We start from the raw sequence: 21,408 nt of genomic DNA on the forward strand, positions 1-21,408 counted from the left end.
GTATTCTGTTACCACAACCTTTTTTTCTTAGTAGCATTTACAAGATAACAATAACTTTTTCAATAATAAATGAAGGATATGGATGAATAAAGTTATGATGCTAGTAAAGAAGAAATTAGAACGATAAAGAACTAAAGAATTAATGGCAAATGTAGATATTTAAAATTTTTACTGTGTAATGAGGGTGTTATTGATACAATATCTTCACTGACGTGTACACTTCAATTTAAATCTTTAAAAGCTTTGAAGATATATAAAAAGCAAGCTGTCTTTTCAGAAATGAGAAAGCTTTGAATAGTTATGTTTGTAAGGGACAGATATCCATTGGAACATAAAATATGTTGTAGCTTATTATGGTTTTATCTATTTATTTAGATCTAGTTAATATAGTAAATAATATGGTATAGAAGAATCATAGAAATTTCCGTTTTTGTATTATTAAGTGAATTAATTAACTATTGATTTTTAAGTGAATGGACAAGGATATATAACATAGAAAAGATCAGTGGTATTTCACATTGCTACTTTAAAATTATACATCTTGTCAACAGTAGATCTTTTTGTTATGATGTATATGGAGTGAAATGTGATTTTTTTTTAACTTTCAAACCTGAAAAACACACTTCTGTACTTCTTCCAGATGTACAGTAGAGGGAAGGGAATTCAGCAACCAGGAGCAAGAAACTGGGTAAGAAGCTTGGCACTGTAACATTTTAACTCAGGCCTGGTCTCAGGCATGTGTCCATGTACTATATATAATCATGACAATATTCAGAGGTTCTCAAATCACTCCAGAGGCTCTGAGATAGTTAACATTTATTATCCTTGGAAAAATAATGTCTAGATTGCTTCCACAATTATTGAGCAAACTATGTTATATTTAGCTCTTGATATAAAGTTATTGCCTTTCTAGGATTTGCACTTCCTAGATTTAATGGCCAGATGGGACTTATTTGTCATAAAGGAAACTAAAAAATATCCAGAAAAGAAGATCTCCTGGTTTATATTCACTTAATTTTTTCTATGCCTCAATCCTAAATTCTAACACATGCTATTAGCCTAACACCTTTGTTTATTTTAAATCCCAGAAGGCAATTATGCATCTGTGGATTATTTATACACTGATTTTCATATTGAAACAGGTGTACAGATAAACAGTGAAGCAGTTAAAATTTTGCATTGTTGAGGAAATGCAAGAGGTCTGCTACATCTCAGATGAATGGTTGAAATAGAATATAGCTCGTGTCCTGCCTTTAAATGTGTATTTTCTATTCCAAAGACCCACACACTATTGAATAAGGATTCCATAAGATTTTTGTATAGGCTTTTGGAAATCTATGTGATATAAAATCACACACACACACACACACACACACATTTACTAATTGAATAACATTCACATACAGCAAAAGATACATATTAATGTATTTTTAAAAGAATACATATGCAAATTATACCAGGTGAAGAATTATACCAGATGAAGACACAGAACATTATTAGCATTTCTGAAGTATCACTTTTCACTATTAGGAAGGCAAAATTTAACTGTGTTTTAAAACCTCTCATCACAGAAAACTGCCTGAGTTGGCCTATCCACAAATGGAATTAAGAAGTACACACCTTTTATTTGTGGTTTCCTTCAGCTATGTCATGTCTATGATATTCAAACTTCCTGTGTGCTTCATGCATTTTCAAAGCTCTGGAGTTTTCTATTGTGTGCATAATCCACTATATGTTAATGTACATATCTGTGGGTTTTGTTTCTGGTCTGATGTATTATAAATATAACTGCTATGTGTATGGTTGTATTTTTTGTGGGGGGAGTTGACTTAAGATTTATTTAGGTTATAAATGTGTTGTGAAATTGCTACAACAGGTTCTGTATATTTCTAACTTTAATAAGTTAACTTTTGTAAATAGGTTTCATGAATTTAAAATTCCACAAACAATATGCAGGTTTTTGGGTTGCTCCACATTCTCTTGGTGTTATCAGTCATTTTCATTAAAACAGTTCTAATGGAAGTATAGTGGTGTTTCATTGTGTTTTTGAGTTGTATTTTTCTGATTATTGATGAAACTGAGATAATTTAAATATTGACTATTCTGACAATTTACTTTATGGAAGTTCAGATCAACAAGGTAACCCTTGTAAATTCTTTTTGGAATAAATTATTATGAATTTGTGCCTTGAATTTTGAGTAATATATGCTTTTTCTACATTTTAAAAACACAATTAATAGAGTTAGATGTTTCCCAATTATTCATAATTTGTTGAGTGTTTATGGTATGAAATGAATTCTGCTATCTTTTATCTGGTGTGTTTCCACATCAAGTAAATATGTGATAGTTAATTTCCTATCAGTTATAGACAATTCTTGAATCACATGCTATGGTTTAGATATGAGATGCCCCATAAAAGCTCATATGGGAAAAAATACAAGAAAGTTTAGAGGTTAAATGATTGAGCTATGAGAGCTTTAACCTAATCAATGCATTAAGTTACTGATAGGCAGGTAAGGTGTGGCTGGAAGAGGAGGGTTGATGGGGGCATGCACTGGGGGTTTATATTTTGTCTGTGATGAAGGCAGCTATCTCTTTCTCTGCTTCTGGGTGACCAGGTTGTGAGCTGCTTTCCTCTGCCACACCTTGGACTCAGAACAATAGAGCTGACTGTCTATGAACTGAGACCTCTGAAAAACCCTGAGGCCCCAAATAAGCTATTCCTCCTGTAAAATTGTTCTTGGTAGACCTTTTAGTCACAGCAGAAAAATAAAGCTGACTAAATATGTCATTGTTAAAATATTGTTTTGCCACCATTTTCTTCCTGTACTATAATTATCCATATTTAGATAACTATTTCTAAATTATCAAATAAACATTTTTTCTGTATGCCAACTTTTGTTTTTTCTATGTAGTTCTTTGTTGATATTTTCTCTGATTTGTTGCTTTTGATTAAACAATCTTTTCTACTTTTTCTAAACTACTAGTTTTTTAAAAATAAACTTTATTGAGGTATATTTTATATATAATAAAATGAATAGATTTTAAAATTGCTGTTTTATCAGTTATTCTTATTTTAATACATGCATGCAATTCCTAATTAATTACTATATTTTTCACTCTCAAATATAACCCATCTTTATCTGCAATAGAGGACTCTCCTTAAACTCTCTGATTTATTTGGTTTTGATAATTTTAACTTGTTGCTTCAACTTTGTCATAGACATTTTGGAAACTACAAAATGTAAATAATCTCTAAGTCTATTCTAATTATCTACCTGTCCTTTGGTTGTCAATTGTTTGTTCTTTTATAACATATCTTAATTTTTTATTATAACATATATATATATATTTCAATAAAATTTGCCATTTTTGAAACTTAAGTGTATGATTCAATGATATTAATCATATTTGCAATGTTATACAACATAATCACTATGTCCAAAAACTTATTATCACTTTGAATAGAAGGTGTATACATATTAAGCAAAAACTTGCCACTTCTTCCCTTCCATCAGACCCTAATAGACTCTAAATAATTTCTGCCTCAATGCATTTCCCTCTAATTAATTCATCTAAGTGGAATCAAGCAATATCTCTCTTTCTGAGACTGCCTTCTTTTACTCAGCATTCTGTTTCCCAAAGGTCATCCATACTGAAGAAGGGATTACTTCTTCATCTGTGTGGCCAAATAATATATTTTTTATACTGGAACCTTAATAGATATATGATTTCCAAATATTTCCTCCCATAAAATAGGATGCCTTTTCATTTTCTCTAGGAAAATGTTGCTAATTTCTAATTCATTTATTACTTATTTTGTTATTTTTGTTTTTGGCATCATATTGTAAGAAAGAAATTGTCAAACTGGAGTTCATGAAACTTTAACCTCATGTATTGTGAGAGTTTCATGGTTTTATTTCTTACATTTAGATTAATGATCAATTTTGAGTTAATTTTTGTATATGGTATAAGGTAGGAGTCCAACTTAATTTTATGCTTGTAGAAATACAGTTGTTATTGCGCCACTATTGAAGTGATTCTTTTCATTTAATCATGTAGGCTACCTTGTTAAACTGAATTAGTCTTAGATAAGCGTACATATTTCTGGACTTAAATGTATTCTATTCATATGTACATATCAATAGTACTACACTGCTTGGATAGTACTAAACTGTTTTATTATTAAAGTTTTGTAGTAATATTTGAAGTTCATGAGTCTCCCAAATTTTTACTTCTTTATCAACGTATTTTTCTACATACTTTGGGTCATTTATAATTTCATATAAATTTTATTATTAGTCTTTGTATTTCTATAAAACAAGTAAATAATAAAGTCATTAAAATTTTGAGAAGGAATTTGTTAAATCTCTAGATCACTGGGGAAAATATTGACAACTTGGCAATATTAAGACCTCCTATCCCTGAAAATTTCTCTAATTTTTTTTAAATTACTGAAAGAAATTACAGATGTAAATTACAAATGTAGAATTTATTTACATCTGCAATTTCTTTCAGTAATTTAAAAAATCATATGAATCTTTAATCTTATTGCTTAAATTTATTCTCGGGTATTTTATTCTTTCAGAGAATATTCCAGATGCAATTACTTTCTGTCTTAGTCTGTTCAGGCTGTTATAAAAAAATACCATATATTGGGGCTTTAAATAAGAAATTATTACTCACAGTTCTGAAGTCTGAGTGGTCCAATATCGAGGTGCCAGCAGATTCAGTTCTGACAAGAGCTCTTTTGTTGACAGCTCTTTTCTCCTATGCACACCTGGAAGAGAAAAGAGACAGAGAACAGACTATCATATTTCTTTTTATAATAGCTCTATAATAATTCGTAAGGACTTTACCTTCATGACCTAATCATCACTGAAATGCTCCACCTCCTATTAACATCATAGTGGCTGTCAGTATCTAAAAATATAAATTTGGGGGACAACAGACATTCAGGCCATCATGTTTAAACTTTGTTTCTGATAGCTTATTACTAATGTTTTGAAATGTCTAATTTCTAAACATTAATAATAAGCTTTGATGAATTCAATTAATAGACCTAATAGCTTTCTTATGGATTCTTTATGATTTTTCTATATATAGACTCATATCATCTCTGAAGAGAGGTGGTATTGTCTTTTCCATTTCAATTTAGATATATTTAATATCCTTTTCTCAATTAATCACTGTCTAGAAGAGCATCCCATTCAAAGTTGGGTAAAAGCAGTGAAACTAGTTGCTGATCATCGTAGGGAAAAATTTCTGTCTCTCACACTATGATGTTAGTTATGAATTTTATATAAATATTCCTTATCTTGTTTATAAGCTTCCTTCTATTTATAGTTCTCTGAACATTTTGGGGAATGGATGTTGGCTTACATTGAATGTCTTTTACATGCCAGTGCAGGTGAACATCTGTTTTACTCACATCATTCAGTTCATGTGACATGCTACATTAATTTAATTTTTAAGTTGAACAACTCTTTGATTCCCACTCCCAGGATAAAAATTTAGGTTGAACTACTTTTGATTTCTAGGATAAAATCTTGCTAGTCATTATAGAGATGTTCTTTTTAATGTTTGTTGGATTGTTTGCTGGTATTTTGTTGAGAGTTAACATTAAGTTAAAAATAATAAAAATGGAAGATCAGAAGGAATTTTTGAAAATGATGGATACTGTATGTATGGCATGCATTGTGGTGATTGTTTTATCTGTGCATGCCTATGTATTTCCAAACTCATCAAATGTATACATTCAAAATGTACAGCTTTTTCATATATCAACCTCATCTCAATTAAGATGAGTCAGGAAATATTACCTCACTACTTTCTACAATTCATAATTTATACAATTTGCATTATTTTTTTGGTACTAGGGATTGAACCCAGGGGTGCTTGAACACTGAGCCACTTCCCCAGACCTCTTTTATATTTTTTATTTAGAGACAGGGACTTTCTGAGTTGCTTAGGGCTTCCCTAAGTTGCTGAGGCTAGCATTGAACTTGTGATCTTCTTGCCCCAGTCTCCAGAGCTGCTGAGATTACAGGCATGTGCATGTCTAGCTATTTGGTGTTGATTTTATTGAAGATCCCCTGTAAATGACTAATTTCATCTCTCTAGCTCCTTTCAAGATTCTTTGTATTTAGATTTTAACACTGGATTTTATTTTGTTTTATTATTGGTCTCTTCAATTATACCTATTGACAGTTAATTATTCTTAGATATGTAGGTTCATGGCTTTCATCAAACTTGGGCATGTTTTTTTATTTTATTTCAAGTCTTATTTCTGTCCCTTTCTTTCCCTCATTTTATGAATTTCCCTTAATGCATGTAATGTGTGCATTGAACCCCTTGGTATTCAACATTAGACTAAGATCACTCTTCTTCACTTTCTGCTCCTCAGAGTGGATAATACAATTTTCTTATTTCCAAGTTCGCTCATTCCATTTAATTCTGCTAATCTCTGCAAACTCCAGTAATTAATTTTGTTTCCATATATTGTACTTTTAAACTCCAATATTTCTATTGGCCTTTAAAAATAGATATCTCTTGATTAACATTTTATTTTATTCATTTGTTCCTTATTTCCTTTATTCAGGGCTTCTTTGGCTCCTTAGCATACTTAACAGAATTATGTTAAACTCTTTGTTTAGTCTACTTAAATTCCAGTAGGTATCCTGGTGGATAGTTTCTGTTAATTTATATTTACCTGGGAATGAGCTATGTTTTCCAGTATCTTTTTATGCTGTTATTATTATTATCATTATTTGCTCTTGTCAGAAACAGAATTTTGAATGTTACACTGTAGTAACTTTAGAAATCAGATTCTACCTTTCCCTAGAGTTTGACATTCTTGGTTGTTGAAGGCTGTATTCATCCATTTGTTGAGTTACTTTTTCCAAACTATTTTTCAATGGTATGTTCTTTATTATGTATTGTCATTGAAGTTTATGATTTATTAGGCTTTATTTAGATAGTGTTTTCGCAGAGATATTTCAAATGTAAGATCATATGTTAGTTTTCTTTCCCTTGATCCATTGTTTGGTTTTGCTATACATCTTTAACTTTCTAGAGATATCTGAAAATATTTGGTTCTAAAAGATTATTGTATTTCAATGTTTCTGTGAAAAAAAAGTTAGTAGTCTGCCTTATATTGATATTTATTCCCTGCATATTTTAGTTTTGTTTGGAATAACTAGTATTACTGAAACTATTTATTTCACCTTTGGTATTCAGTCATCTACCATTTTAGAGTTTCAAAATTCACCAAATGTTCTGGGGGAAAATCATCCATGTCCTTGGGTCCTATCATTTCTCTGCCAGAATATAATTCATCCAGCAGGAGTCATATATAGGTGTAAGATCCACATTTTCAGCTTCCTATTTGATTTCAAAACTAATTAATATCTCCAGGTAAAAAGGAAGCACAAATATCATCTTTTTTCAGTTTATCCTATCTCTGGAGGATAGCACTACAATTCTCATACCTTAAAAACTTCTGTGAATTCAACCTCATTAAATTTTAAATATACCATCAATATAAAGTGCATGGTTATGTTTCCCAATTTTTCATATATATATCCTTTTCTTTCATTCTTCTGTAAGCTTTATTTAGATGTGTTGTTCTTGTTAGATCATTGTGGTCAATACATATTCAGCTATCCATAGTAATTCAAACAATTCCCCCCCACACACACACACTTAAAATCACAATTAAAAAGTAAATATTCATTGTAACATCAATTTTTACCTCTTCCCAAATCAACATCTAGTAATAAATTTCCAAGTATCTTCAAGTAAGTCATAATATTCTTATTTTAGTAAAATTCCATTGCTTGTGAAAACAATATTTTCCTGAAACCCTTCCTTTGATAATTTATTCTTTATCATACCTCTAAGGTCACTAACAAATTAGTAAAAAATTTTCTCACTTTTTAATATGTTTGTCTCTCAACTACTAATAATAATTATAGGTATTTCATTTTACTTAATCTGTTCATAACCACCCTTTCTCATTGTGGCTAGCTAGAAATATTCATTCCACTACCTTTCTTACACTATAAAGATTTCTTCTCCTGAGCCTGAGAGTTCAGCTCAATGGTAGAGTGCTTGTGTAGTCCTTAAACTTGTTCTCCAGATTCACATAAATGAGTAAATAAATAAATAATCTTCTTTCTTGTTATCACTCTTCTCAAAGCTAATCCTTTACAAATCCCTGATTTCAAAGCATATGTAGATTACTCTATAAATATTCTGACCTTGCTAAAATTTGGCTTTTTCTCTTCTGTGATTCATTTATCCACTATACCTCAGGTGCTGCATCCCTTAATCACATACATTGGAGTTCTCACTTAAGAAACTTTAAATATATAATCTCTACTATCAGTTACAGTTGCTCTATTTTCTGTCTGTTCTTTATCATGCTAGAATAAATAGCTTTTTGGTCTCCACAGAAACTTCAATTTATTAATAGTAACTATTTCTTCTCTTTTTAAAATGCTTTCATATATCTTTCCAATATAGGTCATGGTACATAAATATATTTGATTTCCTATGTCTATATTTTCATCCATAATTTTCTCCTTCAATTTATTTTGGTAAGTTAGAGAAAAAAAAACCCTACTACCCTAGTTAAATCCTATTTTTTTCTTAATGTGAGACTATTTTAAAGAAGTTATATATGACTACAGAAAAAGAAAGCATTTTGCTGACTGATCCTATTTTGAATTCATGAAAACCAGTTTCAAATGGGGTATTATATTTTTATGTAGTATGATATTATATTAGAAACTACTTATATTCTTGCTACTTGAAGCTACAATAATGCATCTAATAGCCTAACCTTTAGTTAATAACTTTGCTTCTTTATACACTGAGAAATGCCTGAGGTTTTACTTACTAGAACGAGATTTGAGACAGTAGTTGGGACACTTATCATTTATCCAGAGATTCACCTTAGCAAGAATGTTGTCTGGAGTAACTTCTATCCTTGATCTGGTTTGGGAAGGAAGCAATGAAGTGCACAATAAATATTGCAGGGTTGTTCCACTTTGAAGGAAAAGAATCATGATTACTGAATTTACATGCCAGTCAGTGAATCTTATGGTGGAAGGTAATCTCCAATTTATCCCTAGCAAGGAAAGTCCTATCAACAGAGAGAAATTTCTTTAAGAATATCACCTTTTGAAGTAATTTCCTCTAACATTTGCTGAAGTTGTGAGACAGATGCACTGGCCACTGAAGGAGATCTATCCAGATCCTAACAGAATATACTACAATGTATAATTTTTAATTATTTTTTAAATATACTATTAACTTTATAGGAATATGAAGGGCTTAGATCCATCTGGAAAAATGCTTTGGTTGAGCTCTGGAGAGAAGAGGCTGTTATGATTTCGATCTACTATATGCCCCTAAACTTTTATGTGTCAAAAGTACATACTCCAGTGTAGCAAGTTTCAGAGGTTGGGCTTTTAGGGAATGTTTGGAACATAAGGGCTCTGGCCATATCAGAGGATTATCTATTTGATGGATGAATACATTGATAGCTGGATAGATGGCTGAGAGGTGGGACATAGTTGGAAAAAGTAGGGCACTGGGAGGCTTCACCCAGAAGGGTTTATCTCCCTGTGCCATTCCACCATCTCTCTCCCTCTCTTCCCCAACCTATCTCTATCTCTATTTCTCTATCTCTCTCCTTCCAAATTTTCATAAGTTGAGCAGTTTTCCTCCAGTACAACCTTTTGCCATGATTGTCTGCCTCACTTCTGGCCCAAAATAATGGAGCTAGTTTACCATGAACTGAATCGTCTGAAACGATGAGCCAAAATAAATCTTTTCTCCTCTAAATTTTTGACAGGTATTTTTTTCATAACAATGAAAATCTGACACACAGAAATTCAAGCAAGAATATATGTTGAAGATAGCCATGAAAGAGAGTATATGAATATAGTACAGTGAATCTCAATATTGTGTATACCCACAAGACATTAATTTCAAAAAGAGCTAAAAGTAAATAGAAAGATCAATAGAGTAGAATGAAGGAAACAGGGGGAGGGAGGAGAAGAGAATGTGGAAGTACTGGGGACTGAATTACAGCAAATTAAATTCCATGCTTTTATAATTACATCAAAATGAATTCTACTGTTATGTATAACTGAAAAGAATCAATAGAAAAGTAGTGGAAAAGAGTAGTAACAAGTGTTATTTACAAACTCAATTGCTATTGCAACTAAAGATTGTAGCTTTCACTCATTTTCTTTTACCATGTGTTAAACATATTTTTTAAAGAAACATTTGAGTCAGGCACTACAGTATATGCCTGTAATAATAGCCCCTCAAGATGCTGAGGCAGGAGGCTCACAGGTTCAAAGCCAGACTCAGCAACTTAGCAAGGACCTCAGAAACTTAGTGAGAACCTGTCTCAAAATTAAAAAACAAAAACAAAAAAGTGGGGAGGAGAGGCTAGGGATATAAATCAGTGGTTAACCAACCTTGGGTTCAATCTCTGGTACCAAATTAAAAAATAAAAAATCATCATTCTGATTCACTTACTATTTCTTTTGGGAAACATTCATTTCTTGATAGTTTTAGTTTTGATTTTGCAAGCAAAATACTTGTACCACATGTTGGGGGACCGTGTTTCAATCACAGTAAGGAAATTAAGTGTACTTTGGATGATAAGCCTACCATATTGACATGTAATGGATATTAGTCAATATTTGAACCCCAATGTGCTTGAAGTTTCTCAGTAAATAAGTTGTAGTGAGTCTCATCTTTGGCATAATACATTCAGGATATTGAGGGAAGAAACAATGAGCAAACTAAAATTAATTGATCTGATTCTGGATCAGTCATATAAATTACAGATGGCAGAATCAATAACTTAAAAGTAATGATAAAATATAGGTGGAAGGAACATCAAGCACTCCTTGAGAAGTAAAAAATAATGTATCCTTATCCTTAAACTCTGCCTAGAATATTAATATATTTACCATATAGTAATATATTTGTCATAAGTTCTTCAAAGAAATCTCAAAATATTTCAGAAAATATCCAGAGGCTAGTAAGAAAACAGAATTTTAAAAGATTATATTAATTTGTAATTTGTTAAGATTTACTGTAGTATATTGTTAAATAATTGAGAAATACTGATTGGTTTAGATATTTATCAGGTTCTTGATAGCAACCTGCTATGGAAATGTAACAAACAATTCATATGGCAAATAAAAGAAAATATTTATCATAACATTGGCACAATATGCATTCAAGTTATTCAGTTTACTTATCTATATGCCAATATATATTCTGCTGTTTTTCTTAGGTACATAAATATGATTCAATATACTTTTGTCCCTCAATTAGAGAATATTTGTTTTTTTTCTCTTTAATTTATTGGTGCATTATAATTATACATAATAATGGTGTTCATTATGTTTTATTTGTACATGCACATAATTTGTTCAATCTTTTCCCAAAAAGGAAATATTTTTCAATAAATATTTATTGAATATAATTATATGTGCGTATTCATATATATTTACATATATGTATGGAGATATATGTGTATGTTTTTATGTCTAAAGAATCTGAAGGAATTCTCACCCTTCACCCATTGATTCTGCCTTAAAGGCTTTTGGATAAGAGATAATTTGGATGTATCCAGAAATAAAAACATATTATTGAATAAAATTATTTTCAGTCCCAAACACTTATCAAATTTACCTTCAGAGTTTTAGAAACTTACAGAGGTCTGGACATCCTCTAGAACAATTAACTTAGAATATGAATATATTTATTTTGAACACTTCTTTTTATTTTCCCTCCCTCTTTTCTTGCCTCCTTCCACCCTCCTCTTCCTTCCTCTAGTTTCTCTTCCTATTCTCTCTCCTCCTTTATTTCTTCTTCCTTATTCTTCTTGTTCCCTCTTCTGTCCCTAACTTTCTAGGTGGGGAGATGAATTTCAATATGTAGAAATGGTTGAAAGGCACTGGAGATGGTTGCGATTTTGATCAGGAGTGAAAGGGAACAAAATTCTTCATATAGCTTTTTTTTTTTTTTGCATTTTCACATCTTTATTTATTTTTTTTGTAATATTTATTTTTCAGTTATCGGCGGACACAACATCTTTGTTTGTATGTGGTGCTGAGGATCGAACCCAGGCCGAACGCACGCCAGGCGAGCACACTACCGCTTGAGCCACATCCCCAGCCCCAAGATCTTTTGTACTTTAAAAAAACTTTCAGTTGTAGATGGACACAATGTTTTTTATGTGGTGCTAAGGATTGAACCCAGTGAGCCACAACCCCAGCCCATTTTGTGCTTTATTTTTTATTTTTTCTTTATTTTTTCTTTTTTTTATTGGTTGTTCAAAACATTACATAGTTCTTGATATATCATATTTCACACTTTGATTCAAGTGGGTTATGAACTCCCATTTTTACCCCGTATACAGATTGCAGAATCACATCAGTTACACTTCCACTGATTTACATATTGACATACTCATGTCTGTTGTATTCTGTTGCCTTTCCTATCCTCTACTATCCCCTCTCCCCTCCCCTCCCCTCCCCTCTTCTCTCTCTACCCCCTTGTATTATTTTTCCCTTTCCCCTCACTTCCTCTTGTATGTAATTTTGTATAACCCTGAGGGTCTCCTTCCATTTCCAGGCAATTTCCCTTCTCTCTCCCTTTCCCTCCCACCTCTCATCCCTGTTTAATGTTAGTCTTCTTCTCATGCTCTTCTTCCCTACTCTGTTCTTAGTTACTCTCCTTATATCAAAGAAGACATTTGGCATTTGTTTTTGAGGGATTGGCTAGCTTCACTTAGCATAATCTGCTCTAATGCCATCCATTTCCCTCCAAATTCTATGATTTTGTCATTTTTTAATGTAGAGTAATACTCCATTGTGTATAAATGCCACATTTTTTTTATCCATTTGTCTATTAAAGGGCATCTAGGTTGCTTATAGCTTTTGCTTCCCTGTTCCCTTATTCCAATGTCCCCCCAAATTGACTGTTTGTAACATGAAGTTCCTCTTGTTTGGATGTGAACATTTTTGAAAATACTTTGCACATGATTTAGAGTAAATAAACATCTTGGGGTTGAATCCTGACTATTTTTTCCTTTTTATTACTAGTTTCATGATTTTACAATACTATCACTCTTGATTTATTTACCAATTGGTTAAAAAATGCAACATTATGTGGTTGATTGTACTTTTGAAATACTTCTTAACAGTTTTAATGAGCTCTTCTTAGATGTCAGATCCTTAAAATAACCAAACAATTTATGATGAAACAGTTAAGTGTCATTGATAAACACAATGGCTACATGAATGACTTCATAAAAATGGACAGTTATATGTACACATAGACACATGCACATAGAAATGACTGCACATGCAATCAGTGAGATGCACATAATTCCTTTGGATTGTACTGAGGACAATTTGGTGCTCTAGTACAGCTGACACTGATTTTGATCTTGTTCTACAGTCATACAAGGTGTCAACCTTGGGGAAGGCTGGATGAAAGATAAAGGGGCCTCCCTACACATTTTATTGTACATTTATATATATCTGCCATTACTTGAACGTAAGTTTCAGAATCAGTGTGGCTTGGTGCTGTGCTTTTATTGAAGTAGCTGTGACTGAGGGTATGGAAGCTGTCACAATGGTGCAGACTTGATTTTGGTGTTAAGCTAGTAGCAAGTACTATTTGGGTGGCTTCTGTTTAAAAGTGCACTCTCTAGTCTTCCTCACAAAGAAGGTGGAAGATATTTAAGCTTGACATGGAAAAAAACTAGAACCTTGGAGTAAGAAATTCAGAGCAGGGTCTTTATTACCACCTCTGGATTTTTGATAATGGGTCAAATTGTGCTCAAATTTTTGTTTTCATTTTGGCACTGTAAAACTGAGATTGGCATTGGACTCCATGAAAATATTTAATGGAATGTCTTTTCAAAGACAGTATTTCATATAGTCATTAAAGTGGTAGAGATAACATGACACAGCTATTGAGAATTACTGACTTAAGGGACATATCTGGGATGTGATGAGGGGCACATATAAAAGATAAAATGTTATATTCTGTATCAGAGAAAGATGATGAACTTTAAAATTACTGCTTGATATGAACCTTAAGTCAACTCAGAAGATGCCTTTCCAATATCCTCAGGGGCAACTTTGATGGAAAGCAGCACTTTTTCAATGGAGACACTTTTGCATAGGCCTATATACAGTTAGTCACAAGGAAGAAAATACATATAAATGACTTATTTATCTACTTACATCTAAAATTACTTTAGGAAGTTAAGGATGCTGCACTTCCCATTTGTAACATTCTATGTGGAATATTCTAACCATGGTCCTTTTCATTGATCTATTTTCCTTTAATCATATTAAACATGCTTCTCTGCTTACACTTATGAGATGAACTTATACCATTCTTTTATCTGTTCTATATTTCAATTTTTGAGAGTAGTTTAAGGCAAATAACACTCAAGCTATAGGCTTCACAGAAAAGAACTAAGTGCTAAGAATAATCATAAAGTTCTTTGGCAATGCAAAAAGTGCTACATAAATGTCATATAGGAAATGGCTAAAACATAATTCAGCATTTAGTTGTAGTATTCCTGTCCTTTAAATTTATGCTGCTTTCTGCATGCTACTTTCAGCTAGATCCACTAAAATACATATGCAGCTGTGATAGTGACAGCTTGAAGTTGAGCAGATTGACATAAAAGGCAAATAAAAATGCTATGTTGCCTTGTGAAGGGCATATGGAGAAGACTTGGTTTTAAAAGCCATTTTCACCATAACAGGTTACATTTTCAATTATAGAGATACAATTCATATTTTCTAATAATTTGATTAAAACTATGTTGCATTAGAAAGTATTTCCAGGATGCTGGATAAAAGATGTACAATATTTAATATTTTATGCATTTTTTGAAAACACATATATTTCTTCTTTCTTTAAAATGCTTTGCCAAAATATTTTCTAAAATAAAGTCACTAAAGAAAAAATATAAATATGTCTAACATCAGTATTTTAATAAAAACTAGATGGTATAGAAAAGCTCCTTACATAGAAGTGTTCTGGTCACCCTGCCTTCACACAGAAACAATCAATTAGAAATTAATCTGTGTACATCTTAAATAACATGGCTATATGGCAATCTGAGGTCTAATGTTATACCTCAATGGAGTGAACATTAAATCCTATTACTAAAAAAGTCATTGTTCAATTAAATAATGATTTTCAATATTGTAGTAACCATTATTCAAATATCTTTTCTTTCTTTTTCCTCCATCTCTTACTTCCAATCTTCCTGTTTCAAATCCTCTCTTCTTTCCCTCTTTCTTTTGAATTGGTTTTACTAAGGTATCACTACAGAATTCCCCTTTATTAACTGGTTTATTTTCTATACAATTTAAAATTCAGAATAAAGTTTTAGTATTTTTTTCTTATTCCTTCTTTGGTATTGCTAAACTGCATTAATAAATTTACATTCTACCTTTTTAATAAGATATGAGCTTATTGGGAAGAGTACAGAAATTGCAAATAAGAAAGTCCAGGTGAGGAAAGACATCTTTGACTCTATACCATGAAGAAAAATCACATTTATCATTTTGATGACAGTTCTCTATTTAAATATAATTTCAGCTAAGATATACATCATTATATTGAATCATATCATCGGTAGTTTTATTGCAACTATTTTCTGCTTAGTTGTATGATTAATCTTCATGTCAGTGAATGAACATTAACATCACCACTTAATGGTTGCATAATTTTTCATTTCATGACTGTTTCATAAATATTTTAAGCAAAGCCCTGATGTTATAAGTTAATGGGTATTCTATCTCAACAACCCTCCAATTTAGATTTTTGCCTAGAAGTTTAAATCATTTTTATTTTAATGACACAGAATTTTGTAAACTGAATCTTCAAATGGTAGGCATGTGTCTTTTAAGTTTTCATTTATATATTAGAAATTGTAAAAAAGTAACATTGTGCCAACTTATACTTTGAAAATTTGCAATGATAGTTCATTTCTCATTGCCTGATGCTATTACATTTAACTAGATAGTAAATCACATATTGGAGTAATTTGACAAATATATTTGATTCACTTAATTAACTTGATTTTATTAGCATATATGAATTTCCATTATTTTTCAACTTTTTTTAATTTAAAATAATTTTCGGTCATGAAAAATATTCCTGTGTCATCACTCCACTTCCCCAATAGTAGCATTTCAAGTATCTACTTGCCTTTTATTTTAGGTTGGTTCACCATGCTAATCCATTTTTTTACTCTTCGTTATTTTTCAGGGTCAAAGTTTGGATACTTACAAGTAGAAGTTTCTTATTTTTCCTTCAATTTCTCACTGATATAATGGAGACAATGATTCCACCTTCTTTATAGGCTTCTTGCATACAGATGATCCTCATACCACCATACAAAGGCCTAAGGCACTGTCTCCAGTCTTTGAAGTATTATAAACATATTAAGCATTGATTTTTATATTATTATTAATCATACAGCCTCTATAAGGATATTGTCTTCTGTTCATTGATCTACTATTAACTCCAAGACCAATGCCTTATTTTTGACTCTCAAATATTTCCTAGGATATTTAATGTATTTATAAGAAACATTTAAATCATTATTTCTTGTCATTCTAAATATCTGAGCATTTTTGGAATTTTTTATTCTGAGATAAACCAAATTTTTTGTGAGCATTCACAATATTTGAAACTATATTGAGTAAAGTTCCATTTTATTATGAAATATGCTACATTGTCCATATACATATATACAAACACACACAGAAGGGAAACCTGGGGTGAGGCACGAAAGGGGGTTGGGGGAGAGAGAGAGACAGAGAGAGAGAGAGAGAGAGAGAGAGAGAGAGAGAGAGAGAGAGAGAGAAGCAGTTGGGGAGATTTTAAGGAACATTTTGAAGGTGCAAGGTAAGCAAGAGGGCTGGATACCCAAAGAGTCCTCCTCAAATGAAGCAAGCTGAGAGAAGTCTTTTCTGCTTAGAGGAGCTTGGTCTTTATTCTGTTATGGACATCAACTTGTTGGATGAGACCTACCAGCATTATGGAGCATGAGCTTCTTTACTCAACATACACAAAATAAAATGCTAATCTCATCAGAACTCCAGCCTCTCTGATTTGGATTTGGGGACTTGAAGAAGCAATATCCCTACATTCTACCCCCAACCCGTGGTCTAACTTCTCAGGTCTTCAGGGCTTTCACTGAAAGTCACACCACTGGCTTCCCTGGTTCTGAACTTTTCAGACTTGTGCTGAATCACAGAGATTCAGAGTCTCTAGCTCACAGAGCCTATTTCGGGACTTATCCCATAATAATGTGAGTCATTTCCCTATTATATGGCCTCTTGTCTGTCTTTCCATTCATCTGTCTAGATTAATATTTTCTTGGCTGCCTGTCTTCTCTATTCATTTATCTGTCTTGATTGATTCTGTCTTTCTGAAGAACCATAACTAACGAGCAAACGACATCTTTGGGTTAGATTACTTTTTACTTAGAGAATTCCAAGGGATAACGTAAGAAGACTTACAGGGGATTGTCGGATTATTGTACTTTAATTTATAGGCCTATCCCTGAGATAATTGTCACTAACAGGGGTAAAATTTTGAAGAGATAGACCCTGATTATATTATGTTTGTAGTCACTGGTTGAAGAAATATAAAAATAGAATTCTAACATTTTAAATATGTTTCAGTGAGTTTCTAATTAATCAGAAAAAAATTAAAGGTGTTGGGAAAAGAAGATTTGGTATATGAATCTGGTTAAGGTAAGAGAAAGCATGGTTATATATTTGAAATCTGGCAACTTTTCCTTTATTTACATTATGGACACCTATAATTTTCTTCTGATTGCTTAAAATTAACATTGGTAATAATGCTACTTATCTATTAAAAATTCCTGCTTGAATTATTTTCATTTGGATAGCAATCACCCTAATATTTGACAGAGAGTCATTTAGGTTATCACATATACAGATGGTAAGTTTTATTTTGGCTTTCTCTCTATTTTTCTCTTTTTTTTATTTGTTTTGTTTTGTTTTTTTCATTGGGTGGTGTTTCATGGTGTAGAAAAACTGCCATTTGTTTCATTATTTAAAACTTAAAAATCATAATGGTTTCTTCATATTTGATCTATTATGAAAAACGTTGCTATAAACATTAGTATCTTCATAAATGGAAATGGATTTATCATTTTATATTCACATCAAGAAAGTATGAGTGATACAGATTCTCTACATTTTCACCAAGATTTTGAGTTGTTGTCATTAATTTACCCATTTTAATAAATGCATGTCCATATCATTTGTAGTTTTCATTTTTATTTCCCAAATAGCAAATAATATTGAAAATTTTTTCATGTCCTTATTTGCATTTGATATTTTTATAAGTGAAGGTATTTAGCCAATTTACCAATCATGTTTGCTTTTTTCATACTATAGAATTTAAAATATAAATTTTAATACAGTAAAATGGATACAAAATGAAATTTAATAATGATATTAAGTGCATTCACACAACCCTTACAGTGTTACCACTGTTTGTCTGAAAACATTTTTATCACCCCAAAGTATTCAACTCTCACTGCCCATTCCTCTCTCTCTCTTGCACCTGGCCACCACTAATCTGCTTTCTGTCTCTATGGATTTGCCTATTAGCTATATTTGACCTAAATGGAATTTAGAATATGTAGCTTTTGTGTCTGACTTTTTTCACTTGCAAATGTTGTCAAGATTTATCCTTTAGCATGTATCATCACTTTATTACTTGTGACACCTGAATAATAATCCATTGTATAAATGTATGACTTTTTATTTTCGATGATCACACATTCATTGACAATATTTAGAAATGTAACAGATTTTACAAAGATATCAGAGATAGGAATCTTTGACTCAGTGCTGGTAAAAACAGAATCTGAGTTGCACACAAATGCATAGGTGAAACTTTCACAGGGGAGGACAAGAAGATGGAGTCCAGCTCCAGGTACAGGAAACAGCCTTGACTAAGAGAGAAAAAGAAATGAGGGTGCCTTGAAAAAAAATAATGTCCCAGCATTTTATTGGGTGGTTCGGGTGGGGAAATGTCTGGCATTTTCATAATAAAAATTAAAGGAGTTTCTTTCTTGTGGAAAACTCATGTGAGGTCACCTGGCACCACCCTACACCTGGTGTTTTTGATTGACCTGATTAATAATAGGAGATTGGGGAAAGGCATTATTCATACATTGTAAGAATAGGAGAGCAAGAAAATAATTTAGCAGGTAAAGATTTTTACTGGGTAAAGATTGTAAATTAAGGCTCTGGAGTCTATCCAACATTTTGTGCTCTCTTGACTGTCTCATTTATGTTATCTCATATCCTGTGATCTTGCTGAAATCACTAACTGATGCAGAGCAAGGACATCTACTGAGACAGAATGACCACAAATGTACTACCTCACCAAATCTTATGATCATGCTGGAAAGATTTCAGAGGCAGTGCACATAGACAATGAATTTGTTAGAAGGAAAATGAAACAGGGAAAAAGGGGAACACTTTCAAGGGAGAGAGTGGGTCTTCCTGGAGAAGAAAAAAATGGCACAATTCTCCTGTCCTCCTCTTTTATTGGGAGTCCCAGAGAAGTTTACAGAGAGTCCCACCCAGGTGCACTTTTTGACTTTTGGCTGACCATGTAATTGACCAAGTAATCATACTTTCACATTCCCATCACATATGGTGTTACCACATGGAGGGAAGGTTTTGCTATTGTTATGGCATGCTAAAGATCAAAGGCAACTCTGGGTTACTTTGGTGCACATTGATGAGTTCTAATTGGAACTAGTTTTTTCAGATTTTATGGTGAAGGGGTTTCTTCTAATTATCCCATCTTCCTGAGTTCTGGAATCTGGTCTGTATAGAGGTCATGAAGTTATGCCGTTCAGGGTAAGTCATGTCATTCTTACCAGCAGGGAGTAAGTAGCCTTTTGGGTCTACATTTTTCCTGTAAGATGACAGGTTGTTTGCTGAACAATTTAGCATATCATATTGACTTAATCCAGGAAGGATTATAGGTAAATTATTTTACAAAAGAAAGCATGTGGGGTCATCACGGTACGCACAATTTGTGGAATTATCCTCCTAACCTCATATTCCCACTGCTCATCTCTGTCTGTAACCTATCATTACTGATTCTAGGAGTTGTGTTTTTCCTTTGTAGATTCCTTAGTAATAATCATGTGATTTGAGAATATAAATAGTTTTATTTATTCAGGTTTGTATGCCTTCTATTTACTTTTTATTCTTATGAGAATTGCTACAATTCCCTCCCTTATGTTATAAAAGTTGTGAAAGAAAAAATTTTTGTCTCATTCCCGATTTTAATGAGAAATTATTTACTCTTAAACTTTATATGCAATGTTGGCTGTATTTTTTTGTAAATTTTTTTATCAAATTGTCATTGTGTTTTGAGAATTTCCATCAAATGAGTATTGAATTTTGTTAAATGTCTTTTTATTTTTGCTTCAACTGATATTATCATGTCATTTTTCTATATTAGCTGTTGACATCAAAAAATGTCTTAAACAATTTTGGGAATGTTTATTTTTAATTAAATCAAGGTAAAATGTTTAATTTGATTTAATTTATTGTAATAACACAAGATGAGATCTATACTCAACAAATTTTAAACTTAAGACTATGATATTGTTGACTATGAAAGCAATTATGTACAGAAGATCCCTAGAACTTATTCATATTTTGTTTATGTGTGTATGTGTCACATTTTCTTTATACATTTATTTGTCAATAGACATATGAGTTGTTTTCACATTTTGACAAATGTTAACAGTGCTACAAAGAACATTGAACTGTTAATATCTCTTCAAGACCTTGGTTTAAATTCTTTTGAATAAATATTACCTGTATGATTGCATTTGCAGAGTTTCCTATGGAGAGCATACAGCTGATTCGTATTTTTAAATCCATTCTGACAGTCTTTTTTCCCTGGATATAGTTAAGCCTTTTGTATTTCATCTAATTATCAATAAATTAAGAATCATCAGATTTCTTGTTTTCTGTTTACCTATTGTGGTTTTTGTTCCTATATTTTCCAGTTTGTCTTAATTCATCTACAGTATCTTGAATTATTTGTATTTTATTGCTTTATTGGTGATTGTTATCAAAATTTACTATTGTCTTCATTTTCCCAATTACAGGGAGAATAGAAATCTTATCTCCTTCTACCTCCCTTCTGCACTCCTCCATTTAAAATGTACTTATTCAAAATAGTCTTTACATGTATTTTAAATAATATCAGTGTTCAAATATTTAAAATCAACTTTCAACATAATTATAAAAA

The sequence above is a fragment of the Ictidomys tridecemlineatus genome, chromosome 7, assembly GCF_052094955.1.
Source record: "Ictidomys tridecemlineatus isolate mIctTri1 chromosome 7, mIctTri1.hap1, whole genome shotgun sequence".
Taxonomy (NCBI): Eukaryota; Metazoa; Chordata; class Mammalia; order Rodentia; family Sciuridae; genus Ictidomys; species Ictidomys tridecemlineatus.